The sequence below is a fragment of the Talpa europaea genome, assembly GCF_964194135.1.
Source record: "Talpa europaea genome assembly, chromosome: 3".
Lineage (NCBI taxonomy): Eukaryota > Metazoa > Chordata > Mammalia > Eulipotyphla > Talpidae > Talpa > Talpa europaea.
The window spans coordinates 42567698-42587252 of record NC_140069.1 but is presented as its reverse complement, the minus strand read 5'-3'; the positions used below and the strand labels follow the sequence as shown (position 1 = coordinate 42587252).

The following is a 19555-nucleotide window of genomic DNA, read 5'->3' as shown; positions in this document are numbered from 1 at the left end:
AATAATGAGAGTCATGAACTGGTATAGGCAAAGATGGGAATGGAAGCGGGTAAAGATGGTGCTGAGAAAATGAAAGTAGCCAGGTATAGAGTTGAAAAAATAAGTTATGAAAATTTTCTGCTTCTGCCCTCCCATCTCTCCCATCCCCCAAGAAATCAACAGCCTCAACTCAGGACCCCTGGTGATGTTATAGGACAGGGAGAGGGGCAGCCCAAAACCCCGCAAACCTGCCTATTCTAAATGGGTTCTGCCATCCGCCGCATCAACACAAAACACATGAGACTAATAGGAAGGATCTTTAATAAAACTAGGAAACAATATAGGTAAGGCAAAGAGTCTAGTTTCTAAATGAAGCACCCAAAGTTACCCGTCCCCTCGTGGGTAAAAGTCCATCCATATGGGATCGGCCCAGAACAAGGCCCCAAAGCCTGCCACAAGTCTATAGCATCTTCCAGTGGGGACCCACAAAAAAGGGTCACAAACAACCGGACAAGCCCGGAAGGAAAAGAGCAAAATCAACATCAAGATAAAAGCTGCCATTGTCACCTCCCCACAGGTCTCACCCACATCTGTGTCACCCAGTCCACGACCAAAAGACAAGCGCAGTTTCTTCACGTGTCTCTAGGCTCCATGCGCCTCCTCCAGGTCTCCTGGCTCCATCCTGCTTCCTTCCTCAGTCTCCTCTCCAGCTTCTCCTCTTCCTGTTCAGCTCCACCCTCCCTTGGGTGGGGCAGGGAACCTCCCCCTTTCCTGGGGACCACCCTGTTACAGTGACAGGGGACAATCTAAAAGCAGTGCAAAAACGTCCAAAAGGCTGATAGTATTCGTACTAATGAGTGGTTGAAACTTGTAGTTGGTAATTAGAAGTCAGCCAGATGTCCAACACTGGAGGAATGGATAAGTAAAATGGATATACACGCAATGAACTCCATATAGAAACTAGTGCACACAACAGTTTTGATGGGTCTTTTTAAAAGTCTTGCATAAAAATAAAGTTAAGCAACAGAATGCAACTTACAGTATAATATGTTAAACTAAATTAAATTCATATACAAAAATGAAAAATACACATTGCAATTCCACATGATATGTTAAAATGGTTGCTTGTGGTAAGGGTAATATAGAAGTAAAATGGATAAACACACACACACACATATAGCCTTCTTTGAAATTATTTCTTTGAAAAATAGAACATTTAAAATAAATTGTATCTTTCTTGTGATAAAGTAATAATATGATCAAAAGTGTAAGTGACCTTGAGAATTTTGCTTGTGACCGTGAGGGTTTTGCTAATATTTCATTGATCACCAAATGGGGAATTGAACAATTGACATATGGTATCCATGATAAAAGAGTTCTTGAAGAGTATTTTTAAAGCATCTGTGAATGCAGACATTCTCAATCAAAAATTCCAGAAGAATGTTTTATAGAAATTGAAAATTAGCTTCTAAAATATATGTAAAAATCCAAAGGACTAGAAAAATCAAAACCATCTTAAAAATAATTTGAAGGATTTATACTACTAAATTCTAATATATAGATATAATCTTATAGTAATCAAGTCAACATTGTATTTGAAAGTAAAGACATAAAAATAAATCAATGGAACAGAATAGAGGGTCCAGAAATAGACTAATACACACATGATCAATTGTTTTTGACAATGCAATTTTATGGTACTGGACCAACTGGATAAAAATAAGATAGAATTTCTACCAGTTCCTCAAATAATAAAATTGATCATACAATAACTTGAAATGGATTGTAGATATAAATGTAAAGGCTAAAATGATAAAGCTTTTAGAACTATTTTGTGCAATACTATAGCCATAAACCACATGTGGTTATACAGAATTAAATTTAGATTGATTAAAATTAAATCTTATTTAAAATTTGATTTCTCATTCACACTAGCCATATTTCAAAATCTTAATAACCAATGTAGCTAAAGGCTACAATCTTGATTAGAGCACATGGAAGTTCAACTGGCACATGTTATTCTAAGAGATGATATGTGAGACTTTGTCCCTAAATTTGGAACAGGTAAAGATTTCTAAATAAGACACAAGAATTACCAGCAACAAATTTAAAATTTGGTAAGCGGAATTTATTCAAAACTAAAACATTGTTTATCAAAAGACACTTTCAAGAAAATGAATAGACAATGAACAGAGTTGGGGGGAATTTCACAGCACGTATGTCCAAAAAAGGATTCTATCTATGTAAAGAGCATACAAAGAACTCCTACAATTCTATTTTTTAAAAGAGCAAACAAGTCAATAAAAATGGAGGGTAAATATGGACAACTTACAAAGAAGATACGTAATAAGTCCACCAAAAAAGGTGCTCAGCATAAGAAAAATGTAGATGCAAACCACAAAGGCATCACTTGACATCTGTTCTGATGGCTAAACTTAAAAAGAATGATTATGTGGTACATCCAGAACTCTCAAATATCACAGTAGAGAGTATAAAATGATACAATCACTTTGGAAAATTGTTTGGCAGTATTTTGTAAAGTTAAATGTATGGTATATGATTGCTCTGGCCTGGCATTTTCACTTAGGTATTTACTCGAGAAAAAAAATAGCATTTTTTGCAAATGGCCAACAGACATATGAAAAAATGTTCAACATCACTTGTAATCAGGGAAATGCAAATCAAAACTACCATGAGATACCATCTCACACCAGTGAGAATGGCACATATTAAAAAAAACTAGCAACAACAAATGTTGGCGAGGGTGTGGAGAAAAAGGAACTCTTCTGCACTGTTGGTGGGAGTGCAAACTGGTCCAACCACTATGGAGAGCTGTGTGGAGATTTCTGGACCTACTAAACATAGAGCTTCCATATGATCCAGCAATTCCACTCCTAGGTATTTACCCAAATGACACAGAAACATCAATTCCAAAGAGCACCTGCACCCCTATGTTTATAGCAGCACTGTTTACAATAGCTAAGCTTTGGAAACAACCCAAATGCCCAAAAATAGATGACTGGATCAAGAAGATGTGGTACATATATACCATGGAATATTACTCAGCATTCAAAAAAGATAAACACATGCAATTTGCAGCAACATGGATGGCACTGGAAGGGATCATGCTCAGCGAAATAAGCCAGAAAGAAAAAGAAAAATACCGGATGGTCTCACTCATAGCAGGAATCTAGAAAACTTAAATAAGGGACCAGGAAAATGAATATAAGAAAGTGAAAATCAAAATCAACAAAAAACTATGAACCAGAGACACTTTTTGGGGGGTGGGGGGCGGGAGGGGAAGGATTGGGGTCAGAATGGGGTGTTTGCAATTGTATGGGGGAATATAAAAATAAAATTTATTATTTAAAAAAAAATAGCATTTTCCCATACAAACACTGGTACACAGGGCCTCCCTGGTGGCGCAGCGGTTGAGCGCTGGGTTGCGAAGCTGCCCGCAGCCTCTGCAGTCACGGTTCGATCCTCGGCTGCTCCCCAGCCACCAGAGGAGGGTCCCACATGGCGCACAGACCTCTCCTGCCGCCCGCTGCTCCCCTCAGCAGTGTACTTCGGTCCTTCTGCCTGCTCTGCTCCCCGCTCTGACTCTGGTGAATTCTCTCACCCTCCCGCACTTCTGACTGTACCCAGTGCTTGTATAAATAAATAAATAAATCTTTAAAAAAAAAAAAACAAAAAAACAAAAAAAAACATTGTCTCCCATTTAAAAAATAAAAAAAATACTGGTACACAACAGCTCCTTAGAACTTTAAATTATTCAAGTTAGCACCAAATTTGAACCCAAATATTCCTCAGTAGAAAAATAAATAATCAAATTGTGGTGTATCCATACAATGAAATACTACTCATCAATTAAATGAGACAAACTGCTAAACGTAGAACAACATAGATAAATCTCAGTTTTTTGTGAAGTAACTACATACTATATGTTTTCATTTATATGAAGTTCTAGAAAAGGCTATCTATGCAGGACTTTTACTGCAAAAGGACATGAGTGAACATTTTGGAACAATGGAAATGTTCTGTATCCAAACTGAGTGATGTGTTCATGAGGTATGTGAATATAGATGCATTTGTCAAAAACCACTGAACGACATTTATCAGATGTGCAGTTCATTGTATGCAAATTATCCCTCAATTTAAAGAAAAAAGCTCTCAAGAGATAAACAAAGGTCATGCATAAAAGTATATTTTAAATATCCCTTTTTCTCAGTATGTGCAGTGACCACAGCTCTAGATATGCGTGTCTCCTGCCCGCCCACACCCAGTCACCCTCATAAAACATTCATTATAGAATTCCTCATTGTCAGGTTCATGCAGAAATAGAGACCTTGCTGCCCACGGTTTCCATGGTCTCAGCCAGCAGAGCCAAGGCAGTGCTTCACACATCTGCGTTGGGCTTATTGAACATAATTCATCACAAAGAATCTGGTAAAATCAACATGTCACAGATGAATAGTTCTTTTCTTATTCCTATAGCAGCCAACCCAACTATTAGTCATCTTAGAGATCAAAACTCTACTCTCTCATACTAAGCTTGTAAACCTAAGCCCAGACCGCTGCAGACATCTTAAAGGTTGCTGTCAATTGATGTTTTTTTTCTTTTATAGTCTCCAAACCTAAAAATAAATAAATAATAATGCTCAAACATCCATTTTGCATTTGCTTTATGTATTGCCTTTTTAAGCACATCTTTTGGTTTTTAAATGACCTAAATATGCTCGAACATATATTGACATCAAGTAGGTTGCCATGGGAACTGAATGCAGCTGTGGGTTGAGATTTACAGGCAGGTAATTTAAGAAACCCTGGAGCAAAGAGTGAGTGCTTGATAGTGTCCTAGACCCCCTCAGGGTACATCAAAATTAAATAAAGCACTGAGTCTTGAAGTAAGGGGTAGTTATTATACAGTGAAGAGCAGAATAAAGCATTTTCCCTTAAAGATCTGGTTGCCAGAATATACACTTATCATTTTCATTTTAGTCTGATACTAGTTTGGGTCTAGATTCTTTTTGGTTTTTTTTTCATTACATCAAAAACTAAATGGCTTAGGGCCTCCCTGATGGTGCAAGGGGTTAAGACACAACCTATGAAGCTATCCGCAGCCTCCTCAGCATGAGTTCAATCCCCAGGCAGACAAGGAGCAACCAACATGGCGCAGCAAACCTCTCCTGACTCATCCACAGTGTATTTCAGTCAATCTGCCTGTTCTGCTCCCCACTCTGTCTCTGGTGAATCCTCTTACCACCACCACCCCCACACACACACCTCTGGCCTGTACCCCAACTCTTGTATGCATAAATAAATCTTTAAAAATAAAAACTAAATGGCTTATTATTGAATATATAAAGAACCGTAAAGAAATTAGAAGAACCCTCAAAAACAACTCACAGATTAGAGTTCAATGAACACTGATACTTGTCAAGCGGCCATAATGTGTGCCATTAAGAACCTCGGTTTGAAAGCTACGAATATAGTCACTCCTCCCACATATATCTTTGTCAAATCATGAGTATGTGTTTTACTGCCTTTTTTCTAAAGACATCCAGATACATGACACTCACAGCCTATAAAAGAATAAAGCTGTAGCAGTCAATTGGTCCAAGCTAAGTGGGCGCAGTCCAGGTCCCAGGACTGTGTCAGACTGCCTCAGCCATGATGTCCTATTTCGGTGAACATGACTGTGAGCCGTTGAACTCCAAACAGGAGACCCCAACCAACATGCTGCTGGAGCTCACCCCAACACTGTAGGGTAAATGGTTTTCAGGCTTTTCTGCCCTCCCACCATCAGGATTGCCCTGCCTGATGGGGCACCTGCAGTTGTTACATTGTTGTATTATTTACTTCAGTGGGCCATGGGAGGAGTATTGAAATAATCACCAACAGAGGCAGAAGCAGGAGAGAGGCAGGAGAGAGAAGGGGAGAAAGAAGATAGGGAACCCAGTGTGTAGACTTGCTGGGGTCTTGGAGGCCTCCCGGGCTCCTGGCCCCCCAGCACCCCTGCCTGCCATGTCCTCTTTGCCACACTACATGTGAAGCTCAATAAAAGCCTGAGAAACCCACCGAGGGCTCCAAGACTCTCCTTTACCTGTCTGCTGGATCATAGAAAACCTGCTCAGCAGCCCTTCCTACCACTACAGTCATTTTTTAATAGGATGGATTTTGAAGACTTGGGGTTGGTAGTAGCTTGGGATCACCACCTGCCACCACCTGCTGCCAAGACTGTAGTTGAGAACCTCCTCAGGACAGTCATCAGGGGCTCTCAGGCTGAGCTCAAGTGCCCCATTTGTATTTTGGAATTTGAGGAGGAGGAGACTACCATTGAGATGGCTTGTCATCACCTCTTCCATTCCAGCTGCATTCTGTCCTGACTAAGCAAGACAAATTCCTGCTCCCTGTGCTGCCATGAACTGCCCACTGATGATGACACTTATTAGAAGCACAGATGAGATAAGGCTCAAAAGCTACAGCAGAAGTATCGACTTGAGAACTTCCTTGGAGCCATGTACACATGAGGTGGCTGGGGTTGTTGCTGGTCCTCTACAACATCTTCCTCTTGCACCTTAAATCCTCATTAAAGGTTTCTTTACCCACCCTGAAAAAAAAAAGTATAAAGCTTTAAAGTGTAACTTTTGTAAGATACATAAATATTGGGAGATTTGATCTTCATTTGGTATCTCTTTTGCAGATCTGGAAATAAGGTGAATTTTTTTCTTTAACTTCCTACCAACTTACTCATATGGCTATTTTCATAATGTTGGTTTAAAATACATTCAATATCAAAAGATCAGAATTCTTTTTAATGGTAAAACTTCTCATACTCTATAAAATGTTATCTAAATTTTCTGATTCTAAACAAAAGTCTGTTATATATCAAAGGCTCATTTGACTCTGTGGAAAATTTAATACCTGCTACAAGCAAGTCCATAATCACATAATATCTTAGAAAGAACACAAAAATTAGAGACATTCTGAATCCGGAGCTTGCCGTGTATCAGCTTTGTGATATTGGACATTTCTCTAAATCTAATTGTTTTCTTTAAAGTGATAATTATGCCAACACCCAGAGTATTGTTTCTAATTCAAATAATAATGTATATGAAAGCATTTTAAAATCATAAAACAATAGACAATGATAAAGTTCATTTGTTTCCACTTTATATTTACTAACAATGAACACAAGCTTATAGAGCATAATGATAATGTGTTACTATAGAAATAAGGACTCCAATTCAATGATGAAAGAAGCCTGCACAGTCAACACAGCTCAAATAATAATGCTATCATTGACTGAATATCAACCAAACAACCAAGAAATCTAAATTATATCATTTAATCCTGTCAGCAACCCTCTACGATAGACCTTGGATCCATTTTAGAGATATTAAAGCTAGGTGTTATAAGCATTATGGTTTTTTTTTAAGATTTATTTTTTTTTAATTTTTAAAAAAGATTTATTTATTTTTTATACAAGAACCAGGGTATAGGCCAGATGTGCGGGAGGGTGAGAGGACCCACCAGAGACAGAGCGGGGAACAGAACAGGCAGATTGACGAAAAACACTGCTGAGGGGAGCAGTGGGTGAGACAGGAGAGGTCTGCTGCACCATGTGGGATTCTCACCAGCCGACGGGATCGAACCCGCGCTGCAGAGGCTGTGGACAGCTTCATAGTGCAGTGCTCAACCGCCTGCACCACCAGGGAGGCCCAAGATTTATTTATTTATTTTTATACAAGAGCTGGGGTACAGGCCAGAGGCATGGGAAGGTGAGAGGATTCACCAGAGACAGAGCAGGGAGCAGAACAGGCAGGTGGATGAAAAACACTGCTGAGGGGAGCAGTAGGCGAGGCAGGAGAGATCTGCCGTGCTATGTGGGATTCTCCCTGGCTGGCCGAGAATTGAACCCAGGAATCGAACGGCGCTCCAGAGGCTGTAGAAAGCTTCACAGCGCTGTGCTCAAACTGCTGTGCCGCCAGGGAGGCCTACAAGCATTATGTTTTTATCCACCATGATCATGTCCTTGAGGGAACCACTCACTCCTCTTCCATCACAGCCTCTTGACTACTCTGACCACAGGAGTAGAAATTTGCAAAATTGGACCAATAAGTCTTCTTTTTGTGACAGCCTACATAAACTTTACATAGAAATTTCCCTTTCTGTTTTACTAAGAAAAGAGGATTCACGTCTGAAGTTGCTGGTGGTCACCAGACTCACTATGTGTCTCAAACTTCCATGCCGTGCAAGAGAAGGCCAAACAGGGACACACCAGACTGAACTAAAGGCCTAGGAACATCATCTGAACCTGATCTAACCAAACCTAAGCCTCGATGGACTGTTCTCTAGGGCATAAGATATAAGAACAATGAATTCTTTTATGTTTCAGCTTACTTGAATTGCCATGAAAGAATACTGGAGGGAAATAGAATTTCCTGTGACATCCTAATAGAGTTTCTAGTGCCTGAAGTTCTGCACAATTCATGAAGTAACTGTTGGTCTTTCTATCTAATATTTTATTAGCTTTGTGATGTTCTATCATTCTGGCTTTATCTTGAGAGGACACTATACAGGTAATTGTCATAGTAAGTCAATTGACATTGTGTAACACGAACTGCTGATTCACCTCCTTTCTTACCACAAGAAAGCTACACCTAGGGCCTCCCCAGTGGTGCAGCAGTTGAACACTGGGTTGCGAAGCTACCCGCAGCATCTGCAGCGCTGGTTCGATCCCCGGCCGACGGCGAGGGTCCCACATGGCGCGCAGACCTCTCCTGCCACCCGCTGCTCCCCTCAGCAGTGTATTTCTTCACTCTGCCTGTTCTGCTCCCTGCTCTGGCTCTGGTGAATTCTCTCACCCTCCCGTGCTTCTGACTGTACCCAGTGCTTGTATAAATAAATAAATAAATAAATAAATAAATAAATAGATAAATAAATAAATAAATAAAGCTTAAAAAAAAAAAGAAAGCTACACCTGTATCATTTAATATAAATTCCTTTGAGAGTAAAATAAAGGACCAGTCCCTAAGCAATTTGACATCATGTGAGGACAAAAAAGGAAAATATATGCAATGTGAGCAGAAGGAACCATTAAAGAGCACATGGAACATCAAAATAAAATGGAAAATATTATTATAAAGACCCAAACTAAAAACTGTAGCTTTGAAAATGCATTTGAGTTTATGATTACTGAAGCAGAGATTCAAAGCAAAGAATGATTCTTTTTGACTGAATCACTACAATACATATTTACAGGTAGTACTAGACTTTGTGTTTTTTGAGCACCTATTATGGGCTAGGAATTGTCTTAGACAAATCTTAGCTTTTATGGAGCTTACATGCTAATGACAAACATAAACAAGAAAAAGGTATAAAACTATATAGTATGTTAGGTACTGACACATGCTAGGGAAAAAATTAAAGCATGGGAATAGCTGGGGAAATCATTGCAATTTTGGAAACAATGACAAAAGAAGTCCTCACTAGGAAGGTGACATTTAAACAAGATGCAGGTAAAAGAATATATCACCGGGCCTCCCCAGTGCCACAGTGGTTGAGCGCTGGGTTGCGAAGCTGCCCGCAGCCTCTGCAGCACTGGTTCGATCCCTAGCTGCCAGGCGAGGGTCCCACATGGCGCGTAGATCTCTCCTGCCGCCTGCTGCTCCCCTCAGCAGTGTACTTCGTCGGTCTGCCTGTTCTGTTCCCCGCTCTGGGTCTAGTCAATTCTCTCACCCTCCCATGCTTCTGACTGTACCCTGTGCTTGTATGAATGAATAAAATAAATCTTTTTAAAAAAAGGCTATATATCACATAAATACGGTTAAGGAAAATACTTTGACCAAAAGAACAGCAAGTGCAAACGTCAGAGGTGGGAAAAGACCCCTCTGAGCAAGATTTAGAAGAGTTTTGTGACTAAAAATATTTTCCACATAACAAATAACCTAAAACAATTACATATTCACACACAATTTTATATGTAATTCATTTTTCATTTAAGAAGGTTAAACAATATTGATACCACTACACACACATACATGTTCTTACGCACATAAATACTCACCAGGAAATTGTAGAAAATTATTTTATTTTCACCCAGTAAGTGATGAAGAATATACACATATCAAAAGATAAAATTCATGGATAAATTGAGGACAAAGACTACTATCAGACTTTTGTTTCTGTTCTCTTTATAATGACACTTTGCAATTCAAAGCAGTAATAACAAAGATACATCTTCTGAGCCTTTGTAAGATTTTATTCAAAGCTTGCAAGGATATCTCTGTGGGAATTCCATTTCAATATGTATTAGATGTACACAATACAAAAGTATTAACACCAAAAATTTTAAAAATTCTTACATCTCTGTTAAACTAGCAGTTCAAAAAACAATTGAGTCCAGAACGACAAAGAAATTCTACAGATATAATATGCTAGTCCTGGAGACAGCATTTTTCCTGAGGACATCTGATAATTTTTGCTAGCCTAGAGCATGAATTTTAACTGCAACATGAGGACAGCAGAATGTAGAAACATTGGGGATAGATGTGAGACCCCCACAGAAGTTAACATTGCTGAAGGATGACATGTCAATGAATCAATCAGAAAATCCTGACCTACAGAAACTCATCTGTCCTTGATTGTAGATACAATGGGGGGAAAAAAGAAAAATTCTTCTCTGAAAGTTTTTAACTATGGTACTGCAGTCACACATTATGTATGATCCACAAACTCCTCTCTAAAATTTGCTCAAGAGTGAGCCCAGTTTATCACAATTTTTCAACACCTGTAAGAAGAGAGAAGCTTCATCTCTCAAAGAGAACTCTACTTTCAATCACAAATTTCGAGAATCCCCCATTATAAATTTCAAAGGAATATAAGCCTACAATTAAAACTCAGCAAACACAGAAAGAACCACTGTGAAAAGTCTGAAGGAATAGCAAACTGCAAAATCAGACCTGCAAAAACTATAGTTATTGGCCAAATCAGATAGAGAATCTAAATTAAACAAAATTAACATGTTTATAGAAATAAAAGGAAGGAATTGAAAATTTAATAAGGAGGAGATTATTGAAGCTGATCAAGAAATTTTTAAAAGAACCAACTAGGGATACGATAATTGAGATTAAAAATTAAATTTCTGGGTAAGTCACTAAATAAGGGAATGAAGTTTTTAATTTCAAACTAGTACACAAGCAGAAAAGAGGGAGAAATTAGGCAAAGAAACTCAATTGATTTAAAATAAAGAAGAAATGAGATTTTAAAACCTAGAGGAAATGTGGGACATAAAGAAATTAGAAAAGAGTTTTGGACATGAGTCCAAATCTGTCAGTAATTTTATTAAATAAAAATGGATTAATTCTCTCTAAGATTTAAAGACTATGAAAAATTTAACATAATCTAATTACATGCCTGTTACAAATGACATACTTCAAGAATAAGAACATAGAGAATTTGAAGTAAAAGGATTTTTTTAAACTTAAAAATAAAGCTGCTTTAATTATATTGCTATCATATCAAAAAATCAACTCTTGCCAAAAAAGATTAAGAGGGTCATTTCATAGGGCCAATACAAAAATATAAATTTTCAAATTTGCATTTAACCCTGTAAAGCAAAAAAGTACAGAATGACAATGAAAAGGTATAAATCCATTACACTAGAGAAGATTTAATCCAGTTATATCAGTATTTGATATACCATCCAAGTAAATATCATAAAAGTAATGAACTTAAAAAATTAACAAAATTGTTCTCATGTCCATATATAAAATAATAGTTAATTAGATAATAGACGGTATATCCATAAAACAAAATAATACATACTCATGAAAAACCAAGCATAATTTCATGTATCAAAAGGGGTTAATCTGAAGAAGAAAAAGAAACTTGAAAAAAGCAAATCCCAGGAAGATAGATACAATATGATACAATGTATGTCAAGATAAAAAATGGACAAACAAAACAACTTAGAGATAGAAACAGAAAGCAAAAAAAAAAAAAAAAGGAAAAAGGAATAGCATGTTAAACACAAAATTTACACTAGTGACTCATATTGGGTAGGACAGATGCATTTAGAAGTGAAGTTGAGGGGATGAAAGGGACTGCTAAGATTCTTTTTAGAAAATAGTTGATATCCAAATATTGACTTTTCTAAATCATTGTTGCTGTTGAACTGTGGCTGCGTACTCTATAGATATCCTTGTTCTAATATATATCATCTTTTTTTTTAAGATTTATTTATTTATTTATTTATTTATCTATTTATACATGCACTGGGTACAGTCAGAAGCGCGGGAGGGTGAGAGAATTCACCAGAGCCAGAGCGGGGAGCAGAGCAGGCAGAAGAACCGAAGTACACTGCTGAGGGGAGCAGCAGGCCGCAGGAGAGGTCTGCGCGCCATGAGGGACCCTCCTCTGGTGGCTGGGGAGCAGCCGGGGATCAAACCTTGAAGATTAAGAAGCATATATGCACGGAGTCTATTGGGGAAACTATACCCAACTGCATTAAGTGTCTTCGGAAGCCACCAGTGTGTCCATAACACAGTCTCACACTGAATCACTGGTTGTCGCCTATACACAAATAAGTCTCATTGACAGAAGAACACTCTTCCCATGTTAAACCTAAATAAACGTGGTCATTTCTTTTTTTTTAAGATTTATTTATTTATTTATTTATTTATTTATTTATTTATTTATTTATTTATTCAAGCACTGGGTACAGTCAGAAGCACGGGAGGGTGAGAGAATTCACTAGAGCCAGAGAGGGGAGCAGAACAGACAGACTGACGAAATACACTGCTGATGGGAGCAGCGGGTGCAGCAGGAGAGGTCTGCGCACGATGTGGGACCCTCGCCAGCAGCCGGGGATCCAACCGGCGCTGCAAAGGCTACAGGCAGCTTCGCAGCCCAGTGCTCAACTGCTACGCCACTGGGGAAGCCCAAATGTGGTCGTTTTGAAGGGATTTTGCTGAAAATATATCAGGATCAGGAATCCAATGATTTTAAAAGACTAAATTATTTCTCAAACTCAGAACAGGATGTATTTCATATTTATAAGCAATTCTGCCTACAGCCCAGGTTTGGCCTGGTGTTACATCTTATTCCTAGATATAAAGAATATAAGTAGAAACTCCCTGGGAAAATCAGATTATACAAATGTACGCAATTTTGAGAGTTCTAGAAGACTTCTTGAAAGAGATACATTGGGAATTGCTTTAAAGAGTACTACAATAAAGGATGATCTGAGTGACTGGGAGAAAAATAATGAATAAATGAGAGAATAAGCAGGAACTTGGTGGGGAAGAGTAGAAAGAAGGCAATAATTATTAATATATGTAAGGATGTAAGGATGTTCCAATTTTAAAAAGTTTTGATCTTCAAGTCTACAATATCGATATATATTTAGCATCATTCTACAGAAAAAATTTATATGAAAATATTAAAATATTTTAAGTTTTTCAACAAGAAGTGTATCCTTTAATGTTTAACAGCATTAGCATTGTTAAGAGTCATTGAACATTTCAAGAATTTAACATTTAATATCCTATTTTTTTTAATTTTTTTTTAATAGAGGCATGTTTTTTATTTATTTATTTGTTTGTTTGTTTTGTTTTATACATGCACTGGGTACAGTCAGAAGCGCGGGAGGGTGAGAGAATTCACCAGAGCCAGAGCGGGGAGCAGAGCAGGCAGAAGGACCGAAGTACACTGCTGAGAGGAGCAGTGGGCGGCAGGAGAGGTCTGCGCGCCATGTGGGACCCTCCTCTGGTGGCAGGGGAGCAGCCGGGGATCGAACCTGCGCAGCAGAGGCTGCGGGCAGCTTCGCAACCCAGCGCTCAACCGCTGCGCCACCAGGGAGGCCCTTAATATCCTATTTTTCATGCACACATATTTTCCCCTAATTTCTAAGTACAGTTGAGAAATTTACTTTAATTATCTCTTCTTATCTGTTATTCTCAGTCCCATGCTACTCTTTGGTGTGAAACTGATAATGAGAAGCAGCTGATAAAATCTGGGAGCAAAGTCTGAAATCAAACTTAAAATGTTCAGCAATTTTTTGCAAATAAATAACAATGTAAAATTTTGGACAATTTGGGTTTGTTTAATTTTAATAAATTTTAATTTTTAATAAATTTTAATTTTTAATAAATTTTAATTTTTAATAAATTTTAATTTTAATTTTAATTTTTAATAAATTTAAAAAATGAATTTCTGTCATCCTAGAAACAAAATACAGAACCGTACCAAGATAACACAGTGAAAGCTGAAGAGCCAGTGTGACAATTCTTTGGGGTCAGTAAATAAGAAGCCATGTTGCCTTTTTCTGGCGTGACGGGAGTGTGGCCTAGAATGGTCTGGAGAAATCTGCTCTTTTATACACATTCAAAACAAAATCTTCCAGATTATTTAACCCACAAATAAGCATGATCACACCAGGTTCATTATTTCTCATTGAACACATTTTTTTCAGATTTTGTTTAAATTCAGACCATAGGCATTGATGAAACTAAGGGCTTGAGTCTACCCCTAAGGCACATGATAATAAGCTCTCTGAGACAGCTTCCCAGTGGCACAGAGGTTAAAGACAGTGCTATCAAGCTATGCCTAGCCACTGCAGCATGAGTTTGATCCCTGGCGAGGGAGCTAACAAACATGGTGCAGCAGACCTCTCCTGTCTCTCCTGCTGCTCCCCTTGGCAGTGTATTTCAGTAGATCTGCCTATTCTGCTCCCCACTCTGTCTCTGGTGAATCTTCTCACCACCCCCACAGACATCTGGCTTATACCCCAGCTCTTGTATACATAAATAAATAAATCTTTTTTAAAAAAAAAAAAGCTCTCTGAAAAGAGGAATGAGAGTCAACATGAATTTATTCTGAGGTCCCCCCAAATCTGCCACAGTAAACAATCCCAAATAAGTGCACAGCAGGATTATTTTTTTTTTAATACTAGCATATCTTCTCTTGACTTTCAAACTCCCCCACACCCCACACACTTTCAAACAGTTAGGCAACTTCTACATGACTATGTAAGTCCATCTGGACTATTACAACAGAATAGCATAGACTGGGTGACTTATAAACAGCAGAAACTTTTTCTCACAGCTCCAGAGGATGTGAAGTTCAAAATCAAGGCAGCAGAAGCTTTGGTGTCTAAGGAGAAATCACTTCTGTGAATTTTTTGCTGCATCTTCAGTAGGGGTGAGGGAGCTCTCTAGGGTCTCTGTTACAATGACACTTATTCATAAGGGACATATCCTCATGATGTAATCAACCCCCAAAAGGTCCTCCCTACCAATACTATTATATTGGGGGAGATTTATATAATCAATATCATCACAATGATTGTCTTAGAAAAGATGTATGTCAAGGCAAAAAGTCAGACTTTTTGATTTCCTTGCAAAAGGAAAATGAGAATTTAGAACTTAAAACAACTTCTTGCAAAAAAAAAAAAAAAAGATGATTAGAGAGGGAGACTTAACTCTGAATCTCTACAATATTTGCCTAGGCTAGAAAGAGGACTGAAGGAAAATAGCAGGAAGAGAGATAATAGAAATGATATATTAGAGAGACTGAAGAGTGGACAGATCACTACAGCATAGCACTACAACAGAAGCCTTATTCAGGTGAGCAGGAATGGAGCAGATGGTGGGATCAACACAACTATGACCCCCAGTGCTACTCAGTGAGTGTGAGCAAAGCAATCACTGACCTCTCACTAGTCCCCTGGTGAGACTTTCCTGTGCTAACAGCCAGCATTATTCCAGAAGATCATCAAGAGGAATAATAACCTCTATGTCCCAGTTCTGATCTAATTTAGTCCATTTAGATGAAATGCTTTATGTATCTAATGATCCCACAAGAAGCAAATGCTCTATGTATACTTTCCCATATACCAGAAAGGAGTAAGTCAGAGAAGAGGAAGGAGAGTGTTGTCCTGGATACCTAATGATCTGGTAAGGGGATAGTTATGGAAAATAGCATGAGATACTTGGCTGGTTAGTCCTTTCCCCTGGACTAGCCAGTTCTACACCCTCTCTCAATCACTCCCCATCCTGCTCCCCTCCATGCCCTTGCTTACCTATTCCAAGAAAAAAAAAATTACAACATACAATTCCCACCCCTGTTATCTTGACCCTAAGCCCTCCTCCCCTCGCCCCACCCCCACAGTGTGTCTCTGGTTTAGAGTTGCTTGTTGATTTTGATTTTTACTGTATTATAGTTATTCTTTTTCCTGGTCCCTTATTTAGGTTTTCTAAATTCCTGCTATGAATGAGACCATCCCGTATTTTTCTTTTTCTTTCTGGCTTATTTCGCTGAGCACGATAGCCAGGATGAAAGTTCATACATTGTGCAAAAATGGAAAATGATGTAAAAAATATATAAAATAAAATATAAAAAAAACACAACAAAACGCTTATCATGCCATATAGTGTGCACAAGACACTGTCATACATAATTCATCATTTTAATAACTCTGAGAGTTAGGCAATTCAAGCCTCATTTTTATTTCCCATTTTTACATATGAGTGAAACTTAGGTTCTTAAAGTTCATGTAATTCACTCCGGAGCACAGAGACACTGACAGTGCTGAGCCAGCATGCGCCTGCCAGTGCTTCCAATCTCCATGTCCTTTCACTGTCGATTTGGTCCCACTCTGAAGTACAACAGGCTATCACCTGTGGTTTAAGCAGAACTAAAAGTTCTTTCCTCTCAAAATGTTCCTTCCCAATTCTTCCAGGATACCCTGCCTTAGATCTTCCTCCAAGTTTAGGTCAAGTCTTCAGGAACCCCTTGGAAAATGAAACCTCAGATTAACCCATTCATTCATTCCAGATTCTCTTATCCGAGGCTTCTTTAAAATAGGAGTGCTGGTTAAGAAAGTTAAATGAAAGAAGAAAGCCAATAGTATGGCATAAAGGCTCAAATAATTGGCCTTTTGTTCTAGTTAAAAAAAATTGCAGAACTTTTTTGACAGCATGATATAAACCCCTTTGGTTAATTTATTAGTTAATGCACCAGGAATAGTAATAATACAACTTCTTGGTAAACGCAATGACGAAATAAAATGTCAGAAAACATTTTTAAATTTCATCAAATCTGAATCTTCCTGAAAATAATGAGCCTCTGAAATCAGTTTCCTAAAGGAAAATAGTTTTCTTTAACTGTGTAAAATATTAAAAATTATTTTTACTGAAATTACTGAATATATCACATCCCCTAACTCTATGGCATCTAAGCATAAAGAATAATATACCCTGGGAATATATAAAAATCTAGATTAATATTGAATGAGCAACAAAGGATAAACAGGACTTTCTGCTCTGGTTTCACTGATGACAAACAGAAACAATGAACCAGGGAGCGGGTATGAATCAAATCAATGAATGCATGCATTGTTTACTGCAATACCAACAGGGCTTTTAAAATGTCAAAAGAAAAGTATACTTTAATAAAAATACATAAAAACTGTGCTGAAAAATTAATGCAGCACACCGTGTGCAAATAAACCCCTACATGAATAGCAAGTTGAGATTAACTGCATGCATGAGTAAACTTCACTGACAATCGCTAGTGACACATTCTCTTCCCCCCTTTTAAAAACAATTACAAATCTTTGGGGGATGGGAAAGCATGATGGGGGTCAAAAGTTTTGACTCACACAACTTGGATATGCAGAGAAAATATTTCTGTTGTAGTTTGTAGTTTTCCCCAGGAGCCTTCATTCTCTGTTTAGAGGGAATATTTTTCAATGAATCTCTAAACCAGTTTAAACAATCTAATTTGATAACCCAAATCATCCCTTCAGGAAATATTCATTCTCTCCATGGGTAAAGAGAGAAGCTCATTCTCTCAGATTTCCTATGCCTCACCCAGCTCATCTCTGAATGAAAGCAGTGGGAAAATGGCTGGGGAGAAAATGAGCCCTGTGTGAAGTGGTTAGACACTGTGATCTCGAGCTTATTTAGTATTTTGGTCTCCCAAATGAGGTTGTCTTGCTTACCTGGCTGCTGTCTGTCTTGTCATTCTTGATTGGAACCTCTCATCGGTCTCATTCTGCCACTGTGGTCATAGCCCAGTTTACTCATTGGTCATGTTGGTGTCACTTTGGTATGTCCTGGCTCTAACCCTTGAAGTTCCCTAATGGTCTCCGCCATTAGGTCTTTGTCATGCTTTCCAGAGCCTAAGGTCAACTCTGAGACTCAGGAACCAATACCTTTGAGAAGTGCAATGTCTCAGGAAAGTTTCAAGCTCAGGACCTTAGGATCTCCTTCAACACTGTATCCCCAAAGGAATGGAGATGTGCTTGGTGCAAGAATAATTGGAGAAGCCTGTCTTCACAGAGGGAGACTATTGCCTCCTCCCTTCACATCCTACACAACATGTATCCTGAGTCTACTCACACAGCCCAGGGATGGGGTATATAAAACCACATCTCACCAATGTGCTCCTTCCTCTCTGACCCCTTCCCATCATCCTCTTTCAGGGCTGGAAAAGAGGTGAACTTTGCTTTCCCTTCTCCTACATTCGATCTCATCAAGCACATGACTTTGCCGTCATGCATGGAAGACTACCTTCCCTGCTATGAGATCCTCCAGGCTTAGTGGAGATATACTGGGTGGGGTGGGAAGAAATAGGGGATTTGGAAAATTACCTTGAGAGATCATAGTCAGGCTCACAATGTTTTTATTGTTTTTAATCCCTGTTTTTCATGTCAGAAGTTATATATTATTCTAATTTTTCATTCACAACTTTTAATAATAAATTCTCTTCCCTCTTCAGGCAGATGGCTGTCTCAGGTTGACTTAGGCAAAAGTCACAGACGCCAAAGGAAACGACACCTAAGTAATCTCCAAAATTGTACCATTCATTCCCACCCCACATGATAATGATCACTGAGTCATTAAGTAGGAAAAATTCCAAAATACTTATTTATGATAGTACCATGGTTTAAATTATAGCTTATGACAAAACTGGTGAAAGAAGGTCATAGAAGAAAAACTAGGGACTTCTAGCAAAGATTACTTCAGAGAATCAAAAGACCATGAAAACCACTAATCTCCTGTTTTGATGATATAAGAGAGAAAAATCATCATTAATAGGGGATTATATAAAAGAAAAGAAAAGGCATGAGATATAAAGCTAAAATGGAATTGATGTTGTTATTGTTATTGCGGCTACCATTGTTAAACTTAAAATTATTGGCATTTTTGAATATCTAAATTATTTTAGTGAGTGCCAGGCAACCTCAGACTTTACAGATTTTTGACTTTCCTTCTTTAGCATTCTTCCAAGAGTTATAACTGCAGACAGAATTAATGAGTAACTAATAACTGCTAATAAGTAGTTAACTGCTAACAGATAGACAGGAAAGAAATGTAAGGGAGGACAATTTGAAGGTTGTAGATAGAAGTCTACATCGGTGACCATCTTGTCATAATGCCACAACCCACAAGCCCATATTCCTCAGGGAGAGGGCCGCAAAAAGGATAGAGTCAAGTCCACTAGACGTGGGTATCCAACACCTGGCAAGTGAGTGGAATTGGCTAGTGCAAGATGAAGAGATGTC

General features: G+C 38.3%; 1 pseudogene across 1 annotated transcript; it reads left to right on the top strand.

The window, feature by feature from the left end:
- The first annotated feature begins 5652 nt into the window (after positions 1 to 5652).
- Positions 5653 to 6512, top strand: LOC311168820 (E3 ubiquitin-protein ligase RNF181-like; annotated as a pseudogene). Its single transcript has 2 exons — positions 5653 to 5744; positions 6104 to 6512. The product of its transcript is annotated as an E3 ubiquitin-protein ligase RNF181-like (transcript).
- Positions 6513 to 19555: the final 13043 nt, after the last annotated feature.